Source organism: Drosophila subpulchrella, unplaced genomic scaffold (genome assembly GCF_014743375.2).
Source record: "Drosophila subpulchrella strain 33 F10 #4 breed RU33 unplaced genomic scaffold, RU_Dsub_v1.1 Primary Assembly Seq92, whole genome shotgun sequence".
NCBI lineage: Eukaryota > Metazoa > Arthropoda > Insecta > Diptera > Drosophilidae > Drosophila > Drosophila subpulchrella.
Genome location: NW_023665726.1, coordinates 196,661 through 211,032, shown reverse-complemented (window position 1 = coordinate 211,032; position 14,372 = coordinate 196,661). Strand labels below are relative to the sequence as shown.

Genomic DNA, 14,372 nt, shown 5'->3' with positions numbered 1-14,372 from the left:
AATTAAATTCCACTCAACTTTATTACTGACCGAATTGGATTTATTCAGTAGTCGATTGAAATTTAATTTTTTATATTTTTTGTTCAGTGCCTTTAATTTGCACTTAGGTTCTTTTGCGGATCTCTTAGTTGCACTTCCGAGCTAGTCGAATAAATTGCTTACTTGTGGGCAATTCCACGCACTGATCTGGATATCCTAGTTGTTTAGAAATATCCTTTTAATTGATCAGTAAGCTACTGACTTTGTTTTTTCGCAAGGATATTTCTTTTTAAAGAGATCCTGCCGACTGCGCCATTTACATGAGTCGTTCTTCGCCGGAATAAAAAATCAGGAGATTTTTTTATATTGGTTGGTTATTCTTTATTAGAACGTTGGAAAAAGACTAATTGTATGTTACAGAATTGGTTAGAATGAAACCTCGGTTTGCGTCTTAGAATTTACTGTTAGTGCATTAGGTGACGCAATCGCAAGTGGATGATGCGATCGCCACTTCTTTGTTTATGTTTACATAATTCGGTCTTATTAGATTTTGCGATCTTATTGGATTTTTACGTTTATGGAATTACGTCATTGTTGACATTCGGACTTAATAAATTTTCTTTGTTTGTTTGCATTGCGGGATCTCGAGCTTCTGTATCGTTTTTAATCAAAGCCGAAATTGGCGATTCTGTTTATTTGTGAACGGTTTCGTTCTTTAAACTGGTGGCCGTTGAGAAATCGCAGTGCAGACACGTCACTATGTATATTTGTTGCGAAGCAATAAATATAAAAACGCTGTGATTTTCTGTGGTAGCTTACCGGCCCTTAGCTTAGTTAAAAGCAAGAAAAGTGCCTCGTACTTAGTACACGAAATACATAATATAATAGACAATTCAGAACTCCAAAAGCTGGACATGTTTTGGATCCCAGGTCAGAAGGGTATTCCATTAAACGAAAAGAGTGATAGATGAGATAAGTTAGCAGTTAGGAAAGGAGTAGAAGTAAATGTCAAACTAAGCACTAAAACAGCCTTAAGGGAAATCAAAAACGTATTAGAAAGTGTGTGTAATGAAGATTACAAGCTAAATTGTATAAACAAAGGAACAACTCTAATAAATGTTTTTCCAGAAGTCCCAAAAAAACCATTGCACCATTAACTAAAATGGAACACAAGCCGCATAGACTTTAAAAAGTCGAATGACAGGGCATACTTACGACGAAATGTTTTTCCAGAAATCCCAAAAAAACCTTTGCACCATGAACTGAAATTGAAAGCAAACCGCATAGACATCAAAAAGTCTGATGACAGGGCATACTTACGACGAAACCTTTTTATATGGAATTAAAGCCGTGGACTCAAATCTGTGTGAAATCTGTAATGTATTTATATATGCTGAACAGCAAATCCTTGACTGCCCAAAATCTACCTATAGCGATCGCTTTAATAGCTCAAATCAATTTTTTTAGCAGTGGCCAAATTAATCTGTCAAGCTCAGTCTACTGGAAGTCTTTGCCTTAAACCACCTGCACTGAAAAAAAAACAAAAACATAAACAAAAATTAAAATTCAAATTGAAAGGGGGTAGCATGCCAACCTAAGCACCTACCCTGGACTGTCGTTCCCGAGAAAAACCCGACTTTCATATCGTCAAAACACACTGTCACGAACACACTCGCATATAATAGGTATGTCGAATTACGTTCGGGTTCCATTAAAGCGGAGTGCGTTTTGGGCTGAACACTGGCGTCGATTTACAGAGAGTGACTATTCGTTCTTGTAACTGCCTATCCTGTTCCTGCGAACCACACACGGCGACAGCGCCACAACGCTGACGCCTCGCTATAACGGTTCCTCTCAAAAAGGACATGACAAAATCCACGAAGCCTGCAACGCAGCTGCGTGTCGTGCTACACTTTTTGTAGCGCCGCACAGGCAACTGTTCTAACGGTACCTTGCAAGGCGAGCAGAGAGAAACAATGATACTGCAAAAATAATTAATGGACGTTGATGCACTACGAGCAGTACAAACAAGTGGCCCAACGACACCAAGCACGTGCTTGTTACGCGCGAGGCCCTTTTATCAATTTGGGCCCTTTTATCAAATGCGAGTTCGCGAGGAAGATACAAAAAACAAATAGAGACGGGACACAAATGAAAATAAAAGAAGCAACTAAGAATGAAGCAAATGAGTTAAAATATTAGTTTTTAATACCGGGATAGAAGTTGATGTGCAAATTAAATGGTAAAGGTTGTTATAATTATTACATAGAACGCGAAAGGGCTCGTGCAGACAAAAATTTGATGTACATCGTGGCAAATTTAGGGGATAATAATTTCGTGTTAGTCTAGCAGGGACATTGAAAGTTAGGCGGTTTACAAGTTCTACAGAATCAATATCACCTCTAATAAGATTTTGCATAAAAATAGTACCAAGCATTGTTCTACGATTTACAAGTGTAGGTAAATTAAGCAATAGTAATCTACTCTGATAGGAAGGTCGCCTTACGTTTTGATCCCAGTTCAAATTAAGAAGGGCAAACAGAAGAAATTTTTTTTGTACCGACTCAATACGGTCAATGTGCACTTGATATTGTGGACTCCAAACCGAAGAACAATATTCCAAAATAGGACGGACAAGGGAGGTAAATAATAATTTGGTTGTATAAGGGTCATCAAATTCTTTTGACCAACGCTTTATAAACCCAAGAACACTCATGGCCTTGTTGACAGTGAACATTATGTGGCAGTCAAATTTTAGTTTTGGGTCCAGAAGAACGCCTAAGTCATTAACTGAATATATACGGTCGAGTGACGTATTTTGAAGAGAGTAACTAACAAAAGTAGAAGAACCCTTATAAAAAGTCATAACGTTGCATTTAAGGCAGTTCAAATTTAAAAGGTTGTACTCATACCATCCCTGAAAACATTCAATATCTGATTGTAAGTTGGAACCCGACGCTATATTATTATATGATAAACAAAGCTTAGCATCATCAGCATACATTAGTACACGAGAATGTGTTATGGTAGAGGGAAGATCGTTAATAAACAAAGTAAACAGCAAAGGACCCAAATGACTACCCTGAGGCACTCCAGATGTAACGTAGATCAATTTTGAAACAGCGTTCTTGAATATAACCCTCTGAGTCCTACCATTCAAATAACTTGAAATCCAAGTTAATAGATTACATGGAAACCCAAGCTGATTTAATTTCAATAATAGAAGAGAGTGGTTGACAGAGTCAAAGGCCTTACTAAAATCTGTATATATAACGTCAGTCTGCATTTTTTTCTTAAATCCATTAATTACAATAGATGACAATTCAAGAAGGTTGGTGGTGGTCGATCTTCGCTTAACAAAACCATGCTGACACGGTGATATTAGCGAGGAACATAAATGTTGCAAATGAGAAGTAATAATACGTTCAAATGCTTTAGGAATTGCCGACAGTTTGGAAATACCTCTATAATTCTGGGCATCCGCCTTCGCACCCTTTTTGTGAAGTGGAATGATAAAAGAGTCCTTCCAAATAGTAGGAAAAACTGATGATGAAATAGACAAATTAAAAAGTTTAAGAATCGGTTTACATATGGTTGACGCACAAAACTTAAGCACACACCCGGGAAGTCCATCTGGATCGGGAGAATAAGTTGGCGATGTTGTTGCTAAGTCTCTTAAGAGAGAAATTTCCGTAATTTCAGGGGTAAAAATACAATTCGCCCTATTTAAGGGATTAGGGTAGTTAGAATTTGACCAAGCAGCCGAACTATAAGTAGTTTGGAAAAACTCGACAAATAAATCAGCAATTTCAGAATCCGTCGATGCCTCCATTGAGTTAAAACGTACCGATGAAGGCAGTGCCGACGACTTACGCTTGTCATTAACAAAGTTATAAAACTGCTTCGGATCATTTGAAAATTCGAATTTACATCGACTTAAAAATATAGAATAGCAATGACTATTGAGAACATATAAGTCCGATCGAGCCACCACATATTTTGAAAAATCCGATGGCTTACCCGATTTTTTATACTTTTTATAGGTGTTTGTTTTGAGGTTTTTAAGTCTTTGAAGTGCATTGGTAAACCAAGGAGGCCTGTTTAGCTTTCAAGGAAGCCTATCAGGAACGCATTCATTAAAAAAGGTATTTAACTCTATATAGAATAGTTCAGTGGCACTTTCAGTATCCATACAATTGTACAAGTCTGTCCAATTATATTGAGAAAACATATCGTTAAGTTTTTTATAGTCACATTTTCGAAAACATCTCATTTTAGTTTGAGGAACTAAAGGAGAGAGGGTATCAACGCATGGGAGGCAGATTGTCAATTCCATTGTTGGATGATATCGGTCTTCAGGTACAACAAGAGCGTCAATTCTATAATTCAACGGATAAGGGTATAGCGACAAGTGATTCAGTAGGAGGAGACCAAGAAATATCAGGGAGATTACATTGATTTTTTCTTCTAATTCTTCTTTATCATTATTATCTAATGTTCCAAAAAGATATTTGTAAGCTGTAGCTACAAAATTAGCTAATCCTCTTTTGTTTCTTTTAACAATTTTTAACCCATTCATTTCTCCTTGTAGTTTTTCCGTTAAATATTTAATCTGTATTATTTCCTTAAAGCCAAACGCTTGTGATAGCAAATTTTTGTAAGTTTCTTCCGTTTTTGTAATATTAATTGTGAAGCAATGGTATTCAAAACTATCTGGGATGTTGATTGTGTCGGTCATAAATAATAAATAGCCATTGTATGATTTTATATGGTTAATTTCTATAAGTTGGTTGTTACCCATTGGCATCATTATTATTAACATTGATGTCAGAAAGATGAAAGTCAAAGCGCTGGGTCTTGATCTGGGTCCTCCTGCAAATATTTACTTCTATTAAGTTTCTTTTGTCTCAGGAAGTTTGTTTTGTAATGTTTTATTTTTCGACCTCTGTTAGTTTCCTCAAAATGATCATTATCTATTTGTTCTAAATTTCCTGTCTTTTTATAAGGATTGTGTAATTTCCCGTGAATTATGGGAGCCTTTCTAAATGTGGTATTTACCTCAAAATGTTGTCGTTTTTTATTAAGTTGTTCTATTTTAGCTTCTTTTATAATTTGTTTATTATATGCAGGGGTACCTGCATAAATAAAAATATCAGCTGGGGTTCTACCTGTTGCATTGTGTTTTATTTTATGATTGTAAGTATACAGTATTACTTCAATTTTCATAAGTTTATTTTCCGGATTGTCGCTGGTCTCGATCACACGTATTTTTTCGTTAATTGTTTTTTGTAATCTTTCTACATCTGATACTCCATTTTTACTTGTTGTTATCTAATTATTTACTTTTTCTGTGTCCAGCCAATTTTTAAGCGCTATACTCATAAAAGCACTATCCCTATCTGTTTTCAAGGTTCTGGGTTTTCCCATTGAATTGAATATTCGAAAAAGTCCTCTTTTAACTTCCATCCAGTCCTTTCCGTTTAATTCAATCGCGCTTCCAAATTTTGAGTATAAATCAATACAAGTTAGGTAATTTTGATTTTTGATCGTGTAAATATCTGCGACGTAAATTTCCCTACAAAATTCTGTTTCTGGAGTTGTTTTTAATAAAAGCGATGTTTTTCTATGTTCGGTTTTTGCTTGGTTACAAACATTACACTCATTAATTAAATTCTGAATTAAATTCTGGTAGTCGGGATAATAATAAGTTTCTTTGAAAAGCCTTACCATTTTTTCAATTCCTGGGTGCAATAGTTTTTCGTGGTTGCTAACAATAATTTCTTTAAATTCAGCGTAAGTTTTTATGTCCTGTAATTTAATTACTGCTCTTACAATTTTTGTAGTAGTGTTCATAACCTGTTTAAAAGCTTCTTGAATGATTTCAAAATCAGAGTCGTGTTCGATGTAAAGTGCACTTGACTTGGTACAAAAGTGTTTTATTAATATTTGCTTAGCTTTTTCGACGTTTAATTCATTAAACATTATTTTAATCTTGACTTTATTAAAATAATTTTCACTTTCTTCACCTTCTTTATTGCTTCGAATCATTTCTACCTGTCTTGCGAAATGATTGATTGGTTTTTCAGTAATTGTTATTAAATTTTCATTATCTTCTTCAGCGCTATGTGCTGTTGCTTTGTTACTGCCATAGTATACTTCGTTAATTTTGATTCTTGACAATGCATCGGCTACGTGATTTTGCTTTCCTTCTAAATATTTTATTTCGAAGTCATATTCTCCTAACCTTATCTTCCATCTTTGCAGTTTCACATTAGGTTCTTTGATATTGTTTAGCCAGACTAACGGCTTATGGTCACTTAATATCTCAAATCTTCTTCCGAATAAATAGGGTCTTAAGGTTTTTGTTGCCCATACTATAGCTAATAATTCTTTTTCAATTGTACTATAGTTTTCTTCATGTGCATTTAGAGTCCTACTAATGTAACTGATTGGTTTGTTATCCTGAGAAAGAACTGCTCCTAATGCAAAGTTGCTAGCATCAGTAGTTAATTGAAACCTTTTTCCAAAATCTGGACAAATCAGTATGGGATCGTTTATGATAAGTTGTTTTAATTTATTGAATGCTGCAATAAATGTATCATCTTTGAATGTCACTTTAGAACCAGCTTTTAAACATTTAGTTAAAGGTTTTGAAATGTCTGCGAAGTTTGGAATGAATTTTCTGTAATAACCGCAAAGACCAAGAAATGATTTTATTTCTTTTTGAGTTTTGGGAATTGGAAATTTATTGATTGCCTTAACCTTTTCTGGATTTGGCATTACACCGTTTGGTCCAACTATGTGTCCCAAAAATTCTGTTTCTTTTTTCAAAAATTCACATTTGTCTAGTTGTAATTTTAGATTAGCGTTTTTAAGTTTTTCGAAAACAATTTTTAATGAAGTAAGGTGTTCGTCAAGAGACGTAGAGAAAACAATTATATCGTCCAAGTATACAAGGCAATGCTTGTTTATTAATTCACGAAGGACATTGTTCATGCATCGCTGAAAAGTTGCAGGTGCATTTTTTAATCCAAATGGCATTCGTGTGTACTCGTAGTGTCCGTACTTTGTGGAAAACGCTGTTTTGTTTATGGAATTTTGGTCCATTTCGATCTGGTGGAAACCTTTAGCCAAATCAATGGTGGTAAGATATTGACACCGTCCTAGCTTGCCTAGTATTTCGTCCATATTGGGAATCGGAAATTTATCACTAATAGTGATCTCATTTAAGCCCCTATAGTCTACTACAAGTCTAAATTTTTGTTTACCTGAAGCATCTTCTTTTTTTGGTACTATCCACAATGGACTGCAATAAGGTGATTGGCTGTGCCTAATTATTCCTTGCTTTAACATATCCTGTATTTGAGACTCAACTTCTTTTTCAATTGAAAAGGATACCCATACGGTTTTTTATAAATTGGATTTTCATGATGAGTTTTTATTTCATGCTTAACAACATTCGTAAGGGTCAAATTTTCACCATCACGATATTGAATGCATTTATATTGGTTAATTAATTTTAATAATTTAACTTTTTCTTCTTCATTTAAGTGTTCTAAGCGATAACTTTTCCCTCTGCTAATTCATTTTGAACAGCATAATTTATTTCATCAGTATAATTTTTAGATTTTAGCAAAGCCTCAAAATCATTTATTTGTGTTAGATTTTTCAAACTAATGTTTTTGTGTAAAAAAATGCGGCCACTAATAGTAGTGCGACTATTTAAATAATCAATATTTGCCTGGTTTGCCTCTAGTAACTTTCGCCCTAGTAGTATGTCATAATTGGAAGAAAAGTCGTGAATATAAAATATTTGTTCTTGAGTAAATAAACTATTAGGTGCAACTTTTACAAATTCATTTAGTTCATAATGACCTGTCATAGTGCGTATAATTGTCGGATCTTTATGTATGCTCCCGTTGAGAAAATTCTTTTTCATTAAGTTAATTGATGAACCGGTATCGACGAGGCAACGATAATTATGATTATTTATAGTTATTTCTATGTATGTAATTGGTCCGAGGCTTGCATTGGAAAATTTTCATTTTCATTATAAACATCTTCTTTGTACTTCTTATTTTGTTGATAATTTTCGTCTACTTGCATTCTTGATTGTCCACTATTACTTTCTCTGACTCTCTTTTGTGATTGGTTGGGTACTGAGCCCGATCGTCCACTTGGCTGTTGGCTTTGATTCATTGTATTATTTTGCTGTCCCTGAATTAAATTTCTTCGAAACTCTTGGTAACTTCCCCTATTTTGGTCAAAAGTATTATTTCTGTTATTCGATTGGAACCTATAATTTTGTGGAACCATTCTTTGCGGTTGGTTGGGGTGTGGTTGAATTGAAAGAGCTGGGCCAGGATTAAATTGTTGGGTGTTGTACAAATTAGTGAAAGGGTAAGGGTTACGTGTATAATTTGTTTGTTGATGCTTTTGAATTTTATTAACATTGATGTTATAATGTTTTAAATTTTCATTTTCTTCGTATAGCCCTTCTTGCTGAGCCGCTTGTTTTAGTTTAAGTACTGTTGAAATATCGCCTCTTGCTAATGTCATAAAAATTCTATCAGGTAATTTTCGTTGTATTAAGTTCTTTGTAGTCCTAAACATTGCTTCTGTGTACAATATTAATTCATTTGGATTTCCCTCAAGTTCTAATTTGTTGCTTATAACTAACTGCTTAGGCTCGATCTCGTTACAAAATTTTCTTAGATTACCTTGAAAATTAGTATTGTATAATCGCCTTAATAGTTCCTCCCTAGGTGTTTGCGTTTTGTACTCGTCGATTAGGGCTGCTCTAAGATCTGGCCAGTTGTTGACTTGTAGAACTTGCAGAATCCTCTGGGCATCACCGGTGATTTGAAGTTCAATTGCTCCAAATATAACGCTTGTCTGTCGATCATTGGTTGTAGGATACAGACGCAAAAGGTAGTTAACTCTTCTGACAAAGGTTCCTAGGGTAGATGGATCTCCTTCAAACGTTGGAATATTCCGGATCTGGGACAAAAGCTGATTTAAGTTTTGCTCCGTCAACGGGTTGGGTGCCACACCAGTTTGTGGTTGCCCTTGAGCTGGTGGTTGTTGGTCCATTTTGTTGTGTTTAATTAAATTCCACTCAACTTTATTACTGACCGAATTGGATTTATTCAGTAGTCGATTGAAATTTAATTTTTTATATTTTTTGTTCAGTGCCTTTAATTTGCACTTAGGTTCTTTTGCGGATCTCTTAGTTGCACTTCCGAGCTAGTCGAATAAATTGCTTACTTGTGGGCAATTCCACGCGCTGATCTGGATATCCTAGTTGTTTAGAAATAACCTTTTAAGTGATCAGTAAGCTACTGACTTTGTTTTTTCGCAAGGATATTTCTTTTTAAAGAGATCCTACCGACTGCGCCATTTACATGAGTCGTTCTTCGCCCGAATAAAAAATCAGGAGATTTTTTTATATTGGTTGAATTATTAGAACGTTGGAAAAAGACTAATTGTATGTTACAGAATTGGTTAGAATGAAACCTCGGTTTGCGTCTTAGAATTTACTGTTAGTGCATTAGGTGACGCAATCGCAAGTGGATGATGCGATCGCCACTTCTTTGTTTATGTTTACATAATTCGGTCTTATTAGATTTTGCGATCTTATTGGATTTTTACGTTTATGGAATTACGTCATTGTTGACATTCGGACTTAATCAATTTTCTTTGTTTGTTTGCATTGCGGGATCTCGATCTTCTGTATCGTTTTTAATCAAAGTCGAAATTGGCGATTCTGTTTATTTGTGAACGGTTTCGTTCTTTAAACTGGTGGCCGTTGAGAAATCGTAGTGCAGACACGTCACTATATATATTTGTTGCGAAGCAATAAATATAAAAACGCTGTGATTTTCTGTGGTAGCTTACCGGCCCTTAGCTTAGTTAAAAGCAAGAAAAGTGCCTCGTACTTAGTACACGAAATACATAATATAATAGACAATTCAGAACTCCAAAAGCTGGACATGTTTTGGATCCCAGGTCAGAAGGGTATTCCATTAAACGAAAAGAGTGATAGATGAGATAAGTTAGCAGTTAGGAAAGGAGTAGAAGTAAATGTCAAACTAAGCACTAAAACAGCCTTAAGGGAAATCAAAAACGTATTAGAAAGTGTGTGTAATGAAGATTACAAGCTAAATTATATAAACAAAGGAACAACTCTAATAAATGTTTTTCCAGAAGTCCCAAAAAAACCATTGCACCATTAACTAAAATGGAACACAATCCGCATAGACATTAAAATGTCGAATGACAGGGCATACTTACGACGAAATGTTTTTCCAGAAATCCCAAAAAAACCTTTGCACCATGAACTGAAATTGAAAGCAAACCGCATAGACATTAAAAAGTCTGATGACAGGGCATACTTACGACGAAACCTTTTTATATGGAATTAAATCGCTTTAATAGCTCAAATCAATTTTTTTTAGCAGTGGCCAAATTAATCTGTCAAGCTCAGTCTACTGGAAGTCTTTGCCTTAAACCACCTGCACTGAAAAAAAAAACAAAAACATAAACAAAAATTTAAATTCAAATTGAAAGGGGGTAGCATGCCAACCTAAGCACCTACCCTGGACTGTCGTTCCCGAGAAAAACCCGACTTTCATATCGTCAAAACACACTGTCACGAACACACTCGCATATAATAGGTATGTCGAATTACGTTCGGGTTCCATTAAAGCGGAGTGCGTTTTGGGCTGAACACTGGCGTCGATTTACAGAGAGTGACTATTCGTTCTTGTAACTGCCTATCCTGTTCCTGCGAACCACACACGGCGACAGCGCCACAACGCTGACGCCTCGCTATAACGGTTCCTCTCAAAAAGGACATGACAAAATCCACGAAGCCTGCAACGCAGCTGCGTGTCGTGCTACACTTTTTGTAGCGCCGCACAGGCAACTGTTCTAACGGTACCTTGCAAGGCGAGCAGAGAGAAACAATGATACTGCAAAAATAATTAATGGACGTTGATGCACTACGAGCAGTACAAACAAGTGGCCCAACGACACCAAGCACGTGCTTGTTACGCGCGAGGCCCTTTTATCAATTTGGGCCCTTTTATCAAATGCGAGTTCGCGAGGAAGATACAAAAAACAAATAGAGACGGGACACAAATGAAAATAAAAGAAGCAACTAAGAATGAAGCAAATGAGTTAAAATATTAGTTTTTAATACCGGGATAGAAGTTGATGTGCAAATTAAATGGTAAAGGTTGTTATAATTATTACATAGAACGCGAAAGGGCTCGTGCAGACAAAAATTTGATGTACATCGTGGCAAATTTAGGGGATAATAATTTCGTGTTAGTCTAGCAGGGACATTGAAAGTTAGGCGGTTTACAAGTTCTACAGAATCAATATCACCTCTAATAAGATTTTGCATAAAAATAGTACCAAGCATTGTTCTACGATTTACAAGTGTAGGTAAATTAAGCAATAGTAATCTACTCTGATAGGAAGGTCGCCTTACGTTTTGATCCCAGTTCAAATTAAGAAGGGCAAACAGAAGAAATTTTTTTTGTACCGACTCAATACGGTCAATGTGCACTTGATATTGTGGACTCCAAACCGAAGAACAATATTCCAAAATAGGACGGACAAGGGAGGTAAATAATAATTTGGTTGTATAAGGGTCATCAAATTCTTTTGACCAACGCTTTATAAACCCAAGAACACTCATGGCCTTGTTGACAGTGAACATTATGTGGCAGTCAAATTTTAGTTTTGGGTCCAGAAGAACGCCTAAGTCATTAACTGAATATATACGGTCGAGTGACGTATTTTGAAGAGAGTAACTAACAAAAGTAGAAGAACCCTTATAAAAAGTCATAACGTTGCATTTAAGGCAGTTCAAATTTAAAAGGTTGTACTCATACCATCCCTGAAAACATTCAATATCTGATTGTAAGTTGAAACCCGACGCTATATTATTATATGATAAACAAAGCTTAGCATCATCAGCATACATTAGTACACGAGAATGTGTTATGGTAGAGGGAAGATCGTTAATAAACAAAGTAAACAGCAAAGGACCCAAATGACTACCCTGAGGCACTCCAGATGTAACGTACATCAATTTTGAAACAGCGTTCTTGAATATAACCCTCTGAGTCCTACCATTCAAATAACTTGAAATCCAAGTTAATAGATTACATGGAAACCCAAGCTGATTTAATTTCAATAATAGAAGAGAGTGGTTGACAGAGTCAAAGGCCTTACTAAAATCTGTATATATAACGTCAGTCTGCATTTTTTTCTTAAATCCATTAATTACAATAGATGACAATTCAAGAAGGTTGGTGGTGGTCGATCTTCGCTTAACAAAACCATGCTGACACGGTGATATTAGCGAGGAACATAAATGTTGCAAATGAGAAGTAATAATACGTTCAAATGCTTTAGGAATTGCCGACAGTTTGTAAATACCTCTATAATTCTGGGCATCCGCCTTCGCACCCTTTTTGTGAAGTGGAATGATAAAAGAGTCCTTCCAAATAGTAGGAAAAACTGATGATGAAATAGACAAATTAAAAAGTTTAAGAATCGGTTTACATATGGTTGACGCACAAAACTTAAGCACACACCCGGGAAGTCCATCTGGATCGGGAGAATAAGTTGGCGTTGTTGTTGCTAAGTCTCTTAAGAGAGAACTTTCCGTAATTTCAGGGGTAAAAATACAATTCGCCCTATTTAAGGGATTAGGGTAGTTAGAATTTGACCAAGCAGCCGAACTATAAGTAGTTTGGAAAAACTCGACAAATAAATCAGCAATTTCAGAATCCGTCGATGCCTCCATTGAGTTAAAACGTACCGATGAAGGCAGTGCCGACGACTTACGCTTGGCATTAACAAAGTTATAAAACTGCTTCGGATCATTTGAAAATTCGAATTTACATCGACTTAAAAATATAGAATAGCAATGACTATTGAGAACATATAAGTCCGATCGAGCCACCACATATTTTGAAAAATCCGATGGCTTACCCGATTTTTTATACTTTTTATAGGTGTTTGTTTTGAGGTTTTTAAGTCTTATTATTATTATCTGATTAATTATTAAATCAGAGCCAGGTGGAATATAGGAACATGTAACAAAAATAGATATGGATTGCAAGGAAACTTTCACACTAACAAATTCAATTTCGTTATGGGTATCATAGTAAATTTTTTCAGATGTGAGGCTAGTGGTAACGGCAATCAGCACACCGCCTCCCCTACGTGAGGAGCGATCGGTCCTATAGGCATTAAAGTTATTTGACAGAACTTCAGAGTCAGATATCTCTGGTTTCAGCCAAGTTTCCGGAAAAGCCAAAATATCTGCAGTAAATGCAGAGGTGTCAGCATAAAGCTTGGGTAGCTTCATATTTAGTCCCCTAACATTTTGATAAGCCAAAAATAAACTTTTTAGTTTTTTGGCGCAGTGGAAGGTCTGTTATTTGTTCTCGGTTTATTGGAAACAAATTCTTTTATTACTAAATCATCATTAAGCCAAAAGCTTTCAGAAAGTAGTACCTTAAACTCATCAGGCGGTGCAAATATTTTAAAAGAGGATATACTACGAGCGTATGAAAATCGAAATTGTTCAACTGAAATATTCTCGGATGGGAATTTTTCACGAATAAATTCCAAAACATCCTCAGATGTGGTATCTGGGGTGAATCTAGAAACAAATAATTGCTTCCTATGTGGAACAACTGACAGTTTCTTACGTCCCCCAGCAGCAGATTGAACCACACTAAGCTGAGAGTCAGAAACGGTACCTTCTGTACCTATAGGTACGGTCGGCACCGTAGCCGGCACTGAAGATTTTTTTACCACCAGGCTTCGAGAAACAGTGAATCCACCTGAATCAGCTGTATCCCTCGGCGCAGTTGGTTCACTTACCCCAGTGTCGACAGAAACTGCTGCAGCTACCAAGTTCGGATTTGGGGAGGGCTTTTTTGCGTTTAGGCGACTCACTTAGTAACTTTTTATTATTAAATTGGGCACAAACGGAATTGAACCCCTTATTGAGCTGTTTAAAAGCACCTGAGAGATTCAAAAGGCTGTCTCGAGTTTGCTTCATAAAGCCGCTCATCTCAACTACCATTTCCTTGCAGGATCCACATGACCACATGAGACCAGAATTAAGATCAATGAAGTCTTTGACTCTGCCAGTAAATCCTGCGCATTTAACGTGCATCATCGACTCGCAGAACCAGCATAAAATAAAAGGGTCTTTAGTTGAAGACGAAAGAGTACAATTTTTCTTACAGCAGACAAGAGCCATTTAAAGGAGATGAAATAAAATAAAATAAAATATGAAAAATACCTCAAATAAATTTGGCACTGGGATCAAATTCCAAAACCACAAAGGCACAAAACAC

The 14,372-nt window shown here is 35.9% G+C and overlaps 1 long non-coding RNA gene across 1 annotated transcript; it reads right to left on the bottom strand.

The window, feature by feature from the left end:
• Window positions 1-1,145: 1,145 nt before the first annotated feature.
• On the bottom strand, window positions 1,146-10,499 carry LOC119562753. Its single transcript, XR_005222006.1, has 3 exons — window positions 10,378-10,499; window positions 10,273-10,319; window positions 1,146-1,508 (listed from the first exon to the last, which is right to left on the bottom strand). It is a non-coding gene; the product is annotated as an uncharacterized LOC119562753 (long non-coding RNA).
• Window positions 10,500-14,372: the final 3,873 nt, after the last annotated feature.